Source organism: Macadamia integrifolia, chromosome 5, assembly GCF_013358625.1.
Source record: "Macadamia integrifolia cultivar HAES 741 chromosome 5, SCU_Mint_v3, whole genome shotgun sequence".
Classification (NCBI taxonomy): domain Eukaryota; kingdom Viridiplantae; phylum Streptophyta; class Magnoliopsida; order Proteales; family Proteaceae; genus Macadamia; species Macadamia integrifolia.
In genome coordinates this window covers 2,435,132-2,450,119 of record NC_056561.1, presented here as the reverse complement: position 1 = coordinate 2,450,119, position 14,988 = coordinate 2,435,132, and positions in this window count along the sequence as shown.

Genomic DNA, 14,988 nt, shown 5'->3' with positions numbered 1-14,988 from the left:
GCAAGATGGACATGTTCAATTAAAAGTACACATTCGTTTGGTCACCCGTACAAATGATTATTCTTTTCGGGCCAGAAAAAGAATAATGGATCAGAACTGAACCGAGATGCAGAACCAGCCCGTTTGCAATTGTCCCAAAGGTACAAAGAATACTCCAAATACCAACAAGGATCGATGGAATACATCTTTAATTGATTGAAGATTCGTTTTTGGTAACAACAACTACCTAGTGTAGTTGGTGAGCTATGGTACAAAATTCCCTTGCTCACCAAGAGGTCTCAAGTTCAAATCTCATGGTTGTTTTTTTTAGAGAATTTTGTTGAAGATTTTCTGCTTTTCACTCACTTAAAGCACTAAGGGCATGGAGGGGATTTCCACATCAAATTAGAAGCAAGGAAAATCGTGGAAGCAAGAAGAGAAGAAAAAAAAAGGAAAGAAAAAAAAAAGGGGGAGAAACAAAGATTGTCCAAATCTTCTCTCTCCTCCACATCATCATCCACCAAAAGATTGTCCAAATCACATAAAGCAAGAAGGAAGAAAATCGTCCCTAGGAGAGAGAAAAAGAAGAAAAATAAATTAGAAAAAAAAAGGAAATAAAATAAGCAAAAAAAAATTTCTCTAAATTTATTTCTCTCTTCTCTCTCCTCCATCTTAGCACTTTTGGACTCAAAAGATCTCACAATCAATTGTGGGTTTCTCTCTTTTAGGAAAGAGAAATTTATTACCCTACCTCCCCATTCCCTATAAATACAACTTATGTAAGAGGAGGGGAGATAATTCATTCTTCTTCTAGTTTTTTTTTAGTTGCTCTCTCTCTCCCTCTCTCACTCTTTGGTTTTAGTTCTTCTCTATTTTTGCTTTAATCACTTTTATAATAGTTTTTTTTTATGTCAATTAATGCAAGCACTCTTTTATTTTTATTCAGTTCTTTTTATGTTTATGATTTATGCAATTGAGTTGTAATTTTTTAAGTTAGTTCTAGGCTTAGATCTAGGCGACAAGATCACGAGCCATGGAGCAATTTTTTTTCAAGTTCAAGCATTGATTCAAGTAAGTAGGCTCTTTCAGTAGTTTTCTCTCCCCCCTCTCATTCCCTCTTCTGACTACCCTTTCTTTCTTAATTTAGGATTTTTATTTTCAGTCGTTACATTATTGCTATTCCTTTCCCCCAAGGTTCATGGCTAGTGTATGTGTTGGCTTTGCCCCTCCTAGCCATAGAACCATCAATTTATTGCTTTTATTTTAATTGTCTCCCTTTCCCTAAAGCCAAGTAGAGTAACCTTTGTAAGAGTGACTCTCTGGTCAAGTAGGGAAGCTCATATTATGATGCATCCCTCGGGCTAAGTAGAGAAACCTACTTGTGAGTCTCTCTCTAGCTTTATCCATTTTCTTTTACTTTATTTTTATTTCAGTATTTTTTTCCTTTATTTATTTATTTATTTTTTTAATTGCGTGGGTTATTTATTTTCAATTATTTATTTATTTAATTTTAATTGCGTGGCTTGCGTCTTTAAATTCTTAGATGACGGATGGTTAGGACGTTATTTTAGATACATATGTTTAGGACGGTAATTAGAATTAGATCACAACCATTAATCAGTTCACTTTCGTATTATTAAAATAAATAAAAAATAAAGTGGCTGCTCTCCCTGTGTTCGACCCGTAGCTACACTGATCCGTACGCTTGCGGTTACATTTTAAATCAAAAACAAGTTTTTGGTGCCGTTGCCGGGGAGACAGTTCCATGTTATTTTTTACTTTCTTTTGGTAAATCGGAGTGCTTTGTTTGCTTTGTTTTATATTTTTCCTTTTCTTTTATTGAATTCCTGAGAAGAACAACTTGCAATAATAGTTGTATCAGTGGAGGTCGCCATGCCTCACAGTATGATAAAGACAGGTTTCGCCCTGTAGCAGTACCTCAGGAATTGACCTGGGCAACCTCGGATCCCTGCCGTTAAGCTCCCAAAAAAAAAAAAAAAAGAGTTTTGCTATCCATTCTTTTGTGCTTGTCTTACTTTAGTTGCGGGTAGTATCGATCACACAACACTTCGGACACACTTCTCCACTTCATCCATCCCACTTTAATTCTTTGAGAGACATCATCATCTTCTATGTCGCCTTTTTTATGTATGATCGATCCAAGATATCTAAAGTAGTCCTTTTACGAAATCTACCTTTCCTCAATCTTCATTGTTTGATTATCTATCATAGAATGACTGAAGTTACACATCATATATTCCATATTCAATCTACTAATGTTAAAACCAATTGTTTCTAAAGTTGATCTCCATAGCTCCAACTTAGTGTTAATCCATGCTTTACTCGCATCCATTAAAACGATGTCATCGGCGAAGAGCATACATCATGGTACCTCATCTAGAATGTTCATGTTTAACTCATCCATGATAAGAGTAAACAGGTAAGGGCTTAAGGTTGATCCTTGATGTAACCCAATCGTAATCGGGAATTCCTTGCTTTGGCCTCACATAGATCTCACACTAGTCACCACACCCTCATACATGTCCTTAATTATAACCACATATGTACTCAACAACCCTCTCTTAGCTAGGACATGTTGGACTAAATCTCTAGCGACTCTGTCATATGTTTTTTCAAGGTCAATAAAAATCATGTGGAGATACTTCTTGTAGGCTCTATAACTTTCCATGAGCCTCCTCAAAGGATAAATAGCCTCCGTCGTGGATCTACCTGGCATAAAACCAAATTGATTCTCCGAGATATGAGTTTCTTTTCTTATGCGGGCTTCGCTGACCTTCTCCCACAATTTCATAGTATGACTCACTAATATTATGCTTCCATAGCTATTACAACTCTGAAGATCCCCTTTATTTTTGAAGACTGTGACAACAATGCTTCTCTTCCAATCATCTAGCATCTTCCTTGTGTTCATAAATCTTATTAAATAACCTCGTTAACCAAGCCACCCAACGTACTCCTGAGGCTTTTACACTTCTATTGGGATCTCATTTGGGATCGGAGTCTTACCTGCTTTCATCTTTCTCAAAACCACTTCAACTTCTGTCACACTAGCTTTTCGAACTTGTCTATGATATGTGGAGTCTTATTGAGTAAAGCCATCATTTAGGTCATTTATACTCGAACTATCTCCATTTAGTAGGACACAAATATACTTGTCCCATCTTCTTACAATGTCCTTATGTTTTACCAACACTCTTCCATCGTCACTTTTGATACACTCATCTGGTCGAAATTTTTACTCTTTCTTTCTCTTGTGTTATATATATATATATATATATATGTATACATACATTTCCTTCTTTCTTATTAAGGTTGTTATAGATATCCTTATCTTTCTTTGCCATAGCCACCCTCACAACGTTTCTTACACTATTTCTGGTATCATAATACTTATGTTTCTTTAATCCTTTGCCAAGTCTTAAAACAATCTTTTTTTGGTCTTGATAGCCACTTGAACCTCATCGTACCACCACTTCACTTCCCTTAGGTGGCACATCTTTGGCAACCCTCTTGATACAAGTCATCATCTCACTCCACATCCATTAAGATCATAGAAATCAATTAATTAGATTAACGGGTTTGGGGAGACGAAGAAGATGTATGAATTAACATTTCATCAAATTAATTTCTTTCAAAAGCCGATCAATCGATCGACTGTAAGCGTCAAATTATCACTTACTTCAGTCATGAGTACCACTAAGTACTATTGTAAGTAAGATTATTCGTAATTTTTGTTCTTGAAATAACAAATCAAAAAATAATAGAAACAAATAAATGATGATTAAAAGGACTTAATTAAACCTAAAGTGCTGTGGTTGTTGGCATCGAACATGAAGAAGATGAGCTTGTAGGGTGGTCGTGTCAGTAGTGGTAATTAGGAGGAGCTACTCTAATTGAGAGACGGTCTATCCAATCCAGAGGATAGTCTTCTAATTTCACAAAGTTGTGGCCGTAGCCCATGTTGTCCACGTTTGCATAGCAACCCACACTTTCCTTCTTTTGCTTGAAAGAAAGGCTGAAGAAGCTGTTTACCACGTCAATAACAGAAGTCACAAGGGATGAAGAGATGCCATGGTTGGTGACTAGGAACAAACACACTCTTTGGCTGCTCTGCCAAGTCTCTCCAGCTCTTCAGCTCGAATCTGCTGCTGCTGCTCATCACTGTTGTCGAGGACGAGCAAGGCAACCATGTTGATCACTGGCGGTAGGAGTACTGACGAGGATGATGATGATGATGTTGGGAGGTAGTCTTGCAGCCCTTGCTGCACCTGCTGCTTAAACCTCTCCGGTACGTGATCGATCCCCTCCCGGACCAGTTCTTGCACCACAAGTGCCTTTGATGTTCGTAACTGGCCATCTTGATCTACTATTCTCGCATCGTGGAATCACCCTTCTCCTTCTCCTTCTCCTTCTCCTTCTCCTCCTCCATCTTCCTGGTATATTCCGGTGAACTCCTAGGTCGATCCTTAATTAGTGTCGTACACACGAAAACCAGCATCAAGAGCAACGCGGATATATATATATATATATATATTATATAAGTGCATGTATTTATACTTCGTGGCTAATTTTTTCCCATTACTATTTTATCATTCATTTTTATTTAAATTCTCTTTCTCTTTTGTAATCTTTTTTTCAATTTTTGTTTTTTTAAACTCTCAAATTTTGGTGCCGTTTTTATTTTTTATCTAGATTTTTCTAATTTTTATTGTTTATCTTCAATTTAATTTAGTTGAGAAAATCTTCTTTCCTTAACTCTCCTCTTACCCACGATCTGAATTTTTTTAGTAAATAATCTTCTTTTTTTTTGTTATATTTGGTAAATAATCCATGGTAGAGAATAAAGATGTGTGACAGTTTTTCTTTATTTGGTAAACTCATATTGTTCTACCAAAATAGTTGAGAAAATTCTTCTTTTTCCCTAACTCTCCCCTTGCCCATGATTTGAATTTTTTTGGTAAATAATCTTTTTTTTTTTTGTTAGATTTGGTAATTAATCAATGGTAGAGATTAAGGGTGTGTGATAGTTATTTTTTATTTGGTAAACTCATATTGTTCCACCAAAATAGTTGAGTAAATCTTCTCTTTCCTTAACTCTCTCCTTGCCCACAATCTGAATTTTTTTGGCAAATAATCTTTTTTTATTTTTTTGGTTAGGCTTGGTAAATAATCCATGGTAGATAATAAGGGCATGTGATAGTGTTTCTTCACTTGGTAAACTCATATTGTTCTTCAAAAAAAAAAAAAAAAAAAAAAAAATTCATATTCTTCCAAAAAAATACCATATGTCTTCACATTCTCTTTCTTTTTTAATCTTAAATAACCCTAATATGTTGTAGCCTCCACCGATATCTCTCTCTCTCTCTCTCTCTCTCTCTCTCTCCAAATATTTTTGGATAGCCATTAATAATGGTTATTCTTACTTACAAGTTTTGTGCTCCTCTATCTATCCATTATCAAAGAATTTGTGATAACATTTTCAGCCAAACAACTTCGATTCACCATTATGATCGTTGTCTTCTTTACAGGTATGGGGTTTTGTATTCTTCTAACTCACTCTCTTCTTCTATCATACTCTCCATTTCTTCCCTTTCCATAACATTTTTCTCTCCCTTATTACTCTCACATTAAAACACAATCAACTGACAAGGAGGTAATTATTTTCTATCATTTTGTGTTTGATTTTGCTTCTGTTGAAGGTTCTCTAATTTGAATTTGCAGTCAAGTAAATCAATTGGAGAAGTTGTATTCGAGGTTGTAATCAAACTTTACAAAGTTTGTGTTCAAACCGGACCAACCTTGCTTCATAGTCTACCTTGTTTTTTGTTTTTTGTTTTGTTTTTCTTCCTCTAATCCTATGTATCTTAAACCTTTGCTCAAATTATTTTTCTTTTCTTTCCAATTTAAATTGAAATGGATTGAGCTTTACAAAAATTTGGATCAATAAATTTTACAAAGGATAATTTTTATAATGAATTTAGATTGTTGTAGACATTTAATTTCTCAACCACCTAACAAATGCTTACATTTGCATATATATAGAAGTAGATGTTGTCTTTAATTTTTGCTCTACCTACCATCCCTTTATAGAAAAAAAAAAAGGCCCTATTTACTCACCCAACCTAGACCACCATAGAACCAACACTATAACCAAACCTTCGACCCTCTTTTATGGCGGATAAATTTTGTCTCCAAAACAAGAAGCAAAGGATCGGAATCGGTTTCAGATTGGCCAAAATTGATATCGATTGATCCGATTCTTACCCAATTCCACATTCGTAGATCCAAATAAATATCAAAATTGGGGCAAATCTTGAGGCTCAACGTTATCTTTTATATTTTCTGTATCTAGGTTTTTTCTCTTTTCCCCCCTTTCATGAAGGGATGAAATTTAATAAAATTGGAATAGAAGGAACTGTTTCTATGTAAATTTTATAAGTGGCAAGGGAATGCACAACTATTTCTCATAGCAATGAACTCCATCTATTACTTCCTTTTCATTTTTATTTATTTATTTATTTTTATTTTTGCAAGCATTTTTTTCTTCATGACTGTATATGATTCAATTCCTAACATAATTACTTGAGTTTCTACCCAAAAAAAAAAAAGCATAATTACTTGAGGAACAACTCTTTAGAATCCGTTTCGGATCTTGAGTTGTCAATGTATTTAAATATAGATGGATATCTTGGTATGCAGTTATTAAACCAGTCTGGTTAAATTTGTTGTGCAAGTATCAATAATAGTTTTCTTTATTTAAATTGTCAATAGTCATCAATAAAAAAAAAAATTAATAATAATAGGGACTTTTTCTTCTTGTTGATCTTGGTTGGAAATGTTAAGAAAATAAACATTTAAAGGGAAAATGAGTCCTTCCCCAAAATAGAGGATACACACTAGCTCCTCTGACTCTTTATCTCTCTCCTCGAACAAATAAACACTTCTCTACCATAAGAAGAGAGAAAGCGATTAGGAGGTGCACTCTTGGACATGAAATTATTTATTTATTTATTCATTTTTTTTTTTTTTTTTTGAATGCAATACCCACCATGGGTTAAACAAGACAAGTGACCCACTGAAGGTCTACAAAAAGATCCACAATGGGGTCAACATGGGCTCTTGGGGGCTGCACTTTTCTTTTTTATTTTTATTTCCGAATATGGAGTGGAAAAATTGATCACTCGACCTCCTTGGACTAATGCTACATCCATTGGCTAGTTGCCGCCACTACATTTCAAGGTATTTCTCCAGTTTCCCTATTTTTAATTATAGAGATTATTGTTTTATTTGTTGTAACCCAGTAGTCACTGAGAGGGGGGTGAATCAGTGAGTCTAATTTCGATCCCCAAAAATCCGTCTGATGTCTGACCAAGAAAAACCTGATATACCTGTCCCTGTTTGCACACAATCGTATACACACTCAGCCTCTCATAGGTACTTCCAAAGTGTGCACACCCATTCCACATTCCATGCACTTCAATATAAAATACAAACAATAAGCACCCACAATATAGGGTTTTTATGAGGTTCGACAATTTGTCTACATCCCCGGAGTAGTGCATGTAAAGGCTTCGTACCTACTTCATACACTACTTTTGACTATACCCATAGTCGGGAGTACTCATACCCAATTTTCTCAAGCTGTAGCTGAAATGGCACTCACAGTGCCGGTACAATGTGTAGCACCCAATATACGGGAGCACCCACTCCCGGTGCTTAACACCCACTAAGCACTCAATAAAGAATACAGTAAATTTGGACTTATATCAATGCCCTACAGTCAAGCTCTGCCTAGCATATACATCCACAACTAGCTAGCATGCTTACAGTTCATCCACAACTAACCTAGCATGTATACATTCATCCACAACTAACCCTAACATACATACATGCATATAATGTAATTCAAAGATTAGAGAATCTCACAATCGATTGTCTGGGATGACTAAAAACTTGTACTAACAAGTTTGGTGCTTACACCTTCTCTCTCCTTGGCTTCTTGCTCTTCAAAGCAAACACATCATTGCTTTCTTCTCTTCCTCCTTGGCTTTGAGTTAATGTATCATTAATATATCTCAACCACCTCTTTTACCTCCTTTAATGGCCTAAGAATATTTATCATCAAGTATTCATGTTCATTCAAGGACCAACAAAGAGGGAAAAGTTTCTCTTGCCAAAATCATGGCCTTCTTCACTCAAAATTCATTTTTCTTGTTTCCATAGTGTAAGGCTTAAGAAAACGAAAAAGTAGCAACTTGGTTCACCCAACTCTGAGTTAAAATAAGGGAGATATGACCATTTGAAGTTGGAATAATGAGATAGCTTGAAATGGAATCTTCGTAGGAGTGGCATAGGTTACACCGGTAGCATGCGCAACAGAGGCCCAGATCTGGCCGTAGATCTCATCAAAAGGTATCTTTTTATCTAAGCCGTCCGATTAAACCAATGGACAATAGATCTAAACCATAGGTTTTGAATCTCGATGATGTCATCATAACGTAGACGCTGACATCGTCAGAGGCGTTGTCAATCATGGATTGGCCACATCAGCGCATATTCCGAAAGGTTGTCAGGTTAACCCATAAATGAGAATCATTTAGAGATCATTAGATCTGGGAGGGTACGTGGGAGCATATACAACAGACATCTAGGGGGGGTAATGTGGTCTTTCGCACCTTGCACAGTTTGGATGTTTCCTCTACGAGTGACGTGGTTCTTTTTTCCCATATATGTCCCAAGATATTCACGCTTTTCATGGACCAACCATTGAAAAATAAATGCATTAGTGCTACAAGACTGGCCCAACTTAAGTTTATATAAATATATATATATATATATACTAGTATAAGGACACATGCAAATGCATGTGGCTGAGAGAGAGAGAAATACGTATTTCAATCATATATTGTATCCATTGAAGCAATTAGTGATTTAAGATGACTATTAAATTTCAAATAATGATAGACAATTACAACATATTTTTAGACAATCAATGGTAATAGAGAGGCCTCTCTTTACTAAAATGTATCTCTATCTCTCTCTAAGAGATTTAGTTATAAGCTATCGAGGATCGGTTCTTTAGTTTAGGAACCTTGAATGCAGATAAAAACAACCTTGGAGTGTCTAAAGAGGGAATGACATTGACGCCCTTTCTTTTTAAGCTCTTTCTATAGCCTTAATTACAACCAAAGAAATTGGGAGTTCAGAAGCTTGTTAACAGTAATGGAATCACAATCACCAATTTCATTATTGTGTAATCAAAAACGATTTTCTTATAAGGTTCATAAAAACAATAATGTAATGATTTTATGTAAGAGAGCATATCACAAAAATAAAAAATCAATTGAACATGATTGAAAGACCAGTAGAACATATTAATTCTTGGTATTAATGGTTTGCTTGATAGGCTCAACTATTTATTTCATAGATTTCTTTACTTGGCAATTTAAGGTCACTTTGTTACAGATATCCAATGTTGAAGGGATCTCTTTTTAGCATTTCTTTTTTTAGACAAATCTAGAGGTGATCATATGCATCCAGTAGAAAAAGTTTGTCCATTAGGAATTATTAGAGCATCTAATGTAAACCCTACGTGTTCAATTGAATATCCAATTAAGCAATGGTTGTTGGGAACTTGGGACTCAAAGAGAAGTAAGAATTGGTCGGATTACATGAAAATAAAATAAGGGACAGAATTGGAGATATCTCTGAATCTAAGATCCAACCAACTCTAAAGTGAAACCTGAGTAATTGCAACTCTCAAATACTCAAAATATACAATTTAACAGCATCCATAAACCAAATTGATACTGTAGTCACTATTAATTTTTTAAAACCAAAACCCCACCAATCCCATGTAAGAAACAGAACTCACGAGGATCACATTATTGAAAGAATTTCTCAATATTTGCGAAAGAAAAACAACGTAAATATCAAAACCTACGAAGCAAAAAATCCTCAAAATAAGAATGAGAAAAGCAACGAAGCAAAATCCAACCAGTGGTGAGAGCCTTGATTGTCCCAGCATGCCTTCATCTGAAATCCTTAAAAACTTCTTTAACCGATCAAGAATTATGAAGCCCTAAGCTCCTTTCATACCTGAGACAAGTTAGAGGGTTAACCCAACATTAGATACAATAAACCCATAAATGAATGAAGAAAATCGAACATTTAAAAAGTATGGATTAAAAAAAAAAACAAACAAAAAAATTTTAGAAGATAAGAAGTGCATTATAGGATCAAGGAGTGAAGACAAATACCTTAAATTAAATCAGTGGATAGGAAAAGAAAAAACTAAAGAACTGTATAAGAAACCTTACAATAGCTTACCTAGAGCCAAAGGAATAATAGAAAAATGGAGTTCTTAGAGCTCTCTTAGAGCAGATTGTGAGCTTTGAAAGAAAATACCAAAGAGGAGACAACTCTCTGATTTTTTTACCTAATAAAGGGGAGAGAAGAGGGAATATTTTATTTACTAATAAATAATATAAGAGACGTAATAAATACATGGGGGGGAGAGATTCTATTTCCTAATGAAGGAGAGGGAAGAGTTTCATTAATAATAAATAGGATCAGAGAAAGATTGGGAACGTATGAGAGAGAGAGAGAGAGAGAGAGAGAGAGAGAGAGAGAGAGAGAGAGAGAGAGAGAAATAATGGACGTTGGGTAGAGATAGGAACATGAGTGAGAGAAAGAAAAAAAGATTTTTGGTTTTGCTTTCTAATGGTAGAGATAGGAACGTGAGAAAGAGAGAAAAAAAAGATTTCTAATTTTGCTTTCTAATAAAAGGGAGAGAAAAGGGAAGATTTTATTTACTAATAAATAAGATAAGAAACATATCAAAAAATTAATAAATACTTAGGGGGAGAGAAATTCGATTTCCTAATGAAGAAGAGGGAAGTGTTTCTTTTCTAATAAAATGGATAAGAGAAAGATTGGGTGAAAATATTTTGAGCTATTGTTGTAAGAAACAAAAAATTGAGAAATACTGAGATATTATAGTTGATTTTTTTGTCTTCTCTGTGGTATATATAAGGAAAGATTCTATGCAGTAAAAACCTTTAAAGTCGATGAAAAATCATTGAAAGATATTATTTTTATGCAATAAATCTCTCCATAATTTTGTACCTATTTCTTTTATCCCTTTAATGCGTAATAATTATAATTAATGACACCCCTTTTTCCTCCACGTTTAGAGAGAGTGAGTGAGAGAAAGAGAATTATAGAGAGAAAATACACATTTCCTCCACGTTTAGATTTTGTAAGGGATGGAATGAGAAATTTTAAGAGCAAATTTTTTTTTATGGTATATCTCTCTATATTTACCTTTTTAATATTTTCATAATTATTTATAATTCTCTTTATGGAGAATCTCCCTCCATTGTGCTCCACGTTTTTTTCAAAGAGGATGAGAGAGAGAGAGAGAGAGAGAGATTTAAGGAGGAATATTATATGCATTTTTTAATCCTTTGTAATATTTAATTAATTATTACTCTCTCCTTTCTCCTACACGTTTAGAGAGAGAGAGAGAGAGAGAGAAATATAAAATTATGGAGAGTTTATTATTATTAATATTTTTTTGGTATATCTCTCTTCATAATTATTCATTCCATCCCCATTTTTCATAATTCTCTCTATTTCTCTCTCCACTATCCGCCTTTCTCCTCCACATTTAGAGAGAGAGTGTGAGAATTATAGAGTTTATTATTATTATTTGTTTCATCTTCCATTTTGAAGGGTGAGAGGATGAGTGGGTTTAGGGTTTATAATTATATGTTTTTTTAATACTTAATAATAATTATAATTATATGCCTTTTTAATACTCCACTCTCCCCCTTTCTCCTCCACGTTTAGAGAGAGAGAGAGAATTATAGAGAGTTTATTATGATATTTGTTTCATATTCCATTTTGAGAGGTTTTTGGTCATTTGAAGATTTTTTTTGGTGTTTTTTGGTCATTTGAAATTTTTTTTTGATAAATATAAATGGTTTTTTAGTCATTTTGAAAAAATATACCAAAAACAGGGAGTACGTACTTTTATATAGTAGTATGATATATATATATAATAAATGTATATGCATGTACATGTTAATAATTGAAATCTCATTTTGAAGATTTTGAACCACAAGAGGAATGGCATTCCTATCTTCCACTAGTGTTTAGCTTATGCCAAGTACGGTAGTCTAATTCCCAATAAAATAAAAAAATAGAAATTTCCTAGCTTCGTGACCTTACATCAGCTTAGGCCAATGAGAGAGCACATGCCTCCTCCGTTTGGGCAAATGTCATGTGCAATTAGGAAGTGCTCTTTTGCCCAAAGATTTAATTTAAAAAAAAAATGGTCCATTTGCTTTTTCCTTTTACTCTACTTGTTTTCGAGGTAATTCGTTAAAAAAATAAAATTCAAAATTTATTTGACATGACATCTCCCTTGGACTTTAACTTGAATTGTACCTTAAGTGATGGTTTGACCGGTCTTTATTAGAGCATTATGGATTTTTTTAAAATAGATTTTAGATCCCAATGTAGGTGGTGATTCTTTCATTGTTTTCTTTTACCGAATATGTGAGTTGAAGAATATTCTCGAATCTCTTCCCTCTCGTAATTGTGAGAAGGATGAAGATTCACTATTCTCAATATATGACGATTAGTATAGGTTCAAGTTTGGAAAGAAGAGGAGCAAAGATTTTGTTCATTTTACAACAAAAAAAGAAGAAGCAAAGATTATGTTCATTGAGGGAGAAACAAGAATACGTAGTAGGGATTGAGATCGTCTGTAGCGCTAGATGCCTTTTTACGCATATCCAACAAAAAAAAAAAATGCCTTAGGTTGCACTTGAGCATCGTTGATTGCGTGTCTGAGCGTTCTTGATCGTTGGATGTGCGCTACACGTCCTGTAACGCTACAGAGAAGCCCGATCCACCTAGTACAGTAGGACAGAGGTTTAGTATGCCTGAGGAAACTAGTTGTGTTGAAGAGCTAATTGAATATTCATTAGACCCAAGGGTATATAATGTGCGAAGGAGTTGGGAGCATCCCTTACTTTTGAGGATGTTGTCGACGGGATCTTTGAATGTTGAAAGGTTGGAGTTTTTTTTATTTTTTATATTTTAAGTTTAATGGTCTAGTTTGGGCTGGAGCTAGACAAAACATCGAAAGATTTGATTGTTCTTTGATTAATGAAGCTTTTTCTGCTATTGATTGGAATGATTGATTTGTTGATGGTACTGAGACAAAAGTTTAGCAGAGAACTTGAGGTTCCACGCATGCTATTATTTGCGAAGAAAAAGAAAAGTACAGCCTCGAAGATGAACATAAATTGGGAAGACAGACATTTATGATCATTCGTGACGATAAACTTTCTCCTTAAACTTTATTCTTATTTATTTATGACAAGATGCTAAAAAATATGAATTCTCACATAATTTCTTTTCTACCATTAAAAAAAAAAATCTTTTATTTTTTATTATTAACACTGTGATTGTTGTTATATATTTTGATATGTATATCTCTCTAGTGTATATAAAGCCAATATATGAGGTTAGCATATAAATCCATCTCCCTTTATTTATTAGTTATTGAGTGAGGATTCTCTAAAACAAGTTAAATACTATACACTCTCTCATATGGATTTTTTAAATTATTATTTCTATTTTTTAATATAATAATCCACGTGAGGGAGAGCAATGGACGCTTAAAGCATTTTCCTTTATTTATTGCGATGTTTTATGTTTTTTTAGAGAGTCTATATATGCTAAAGAAAGCAAGCACGTCTATTAAACATGCAAAAAAAAAAAGAAGGAAATTTCACTCCTTGCCCTGAATGTTTCGCATATTACACTCTCATCCTCTGTGATGTTTAAAATTACAATCGTACCCTGTAATGTTAACAGAGTTATCTGTTAAATGTCTTCTTTACCCCATCCCCCTTATACCCTTTTCTTCAGAACTCAACTACAGAAGCTATATACTCTCTCTCTCTCTCTCTCTCTCTCTCTCTCTCTCTCTCTCTCTCTCTCTCTCTCTTCTCTGTGCTCTCTGCCACTTAGTGAGCTTAGCCTAGAGGAGATTACAAGAATAATAATAAGAAGAAGATCATGAAGAATGATCTCTACATAATTGTGCCCAATTTCTTCAAATGTCCAATATCACTTGATGTCTTGACCACTGTTAGTTAAAACGCGTTCTCCCGTATGCTATTATACAATATGAAAAAAAATGAAAACGGCAAAAGAATCTGTTTTAAACAGCCGTTTTAAACAAGTATCCATTTTTAAAGCTAAAATAGGAATTTTATTAAAAAAAAAAAAAGAGAAAAAAAGAGAAAAAAAAGTGAAGAGTGAAGACTATGGTATTTGAGTTTTGGTTTTTAACTTCCATACTATCTATAGGAAAAAAAAATCTCATCTTCTTATAGCCCATTGAGTAAGGAGAAACTAAAATTAAAGCTAGTAACATCTCATCTTCTTGTAGCTCATTGGGCTATTTTATCTTGGGACTCTTAGAGCTTTTGGAACATTAGATGCATATATACAGGTAATAATCTCTCAAATTGCATGAGTATACTGCCGTTTTTTTGTTTCATTTTTTTTGAAAACTACGCGTTTAATATTCGTACCATTTGTTTTCATCCGTTTGCCGTTCCCTTTTTTTTTACTGTTTTTTTTATCGTACCATTCATCTTTTTTATCTGTTTAAAACTCGTACCGTAGGTTTCTATTTTTTTTGCCGTTCCCGTTAAACTAACAGTGGTCTTGACAACCCCGTTAGCCTCTGCACATGCGTCACCTAGGACCGCTTTTGAATCCAGCAAGGGTTAGACAGTGGTAATAACACCTACCCAGCTACCATGCAGCCCTTACCTAGCAAAGATTTTGTCCTCAACCATACCCTCCACCGTCGCATCCAGATCTGGTCCGTTTCCCTTACCCCTTCTTCCTCTTCTGTTGTCTCCCCTGACCAAGCCCGAAACTTGATCAACATCCACC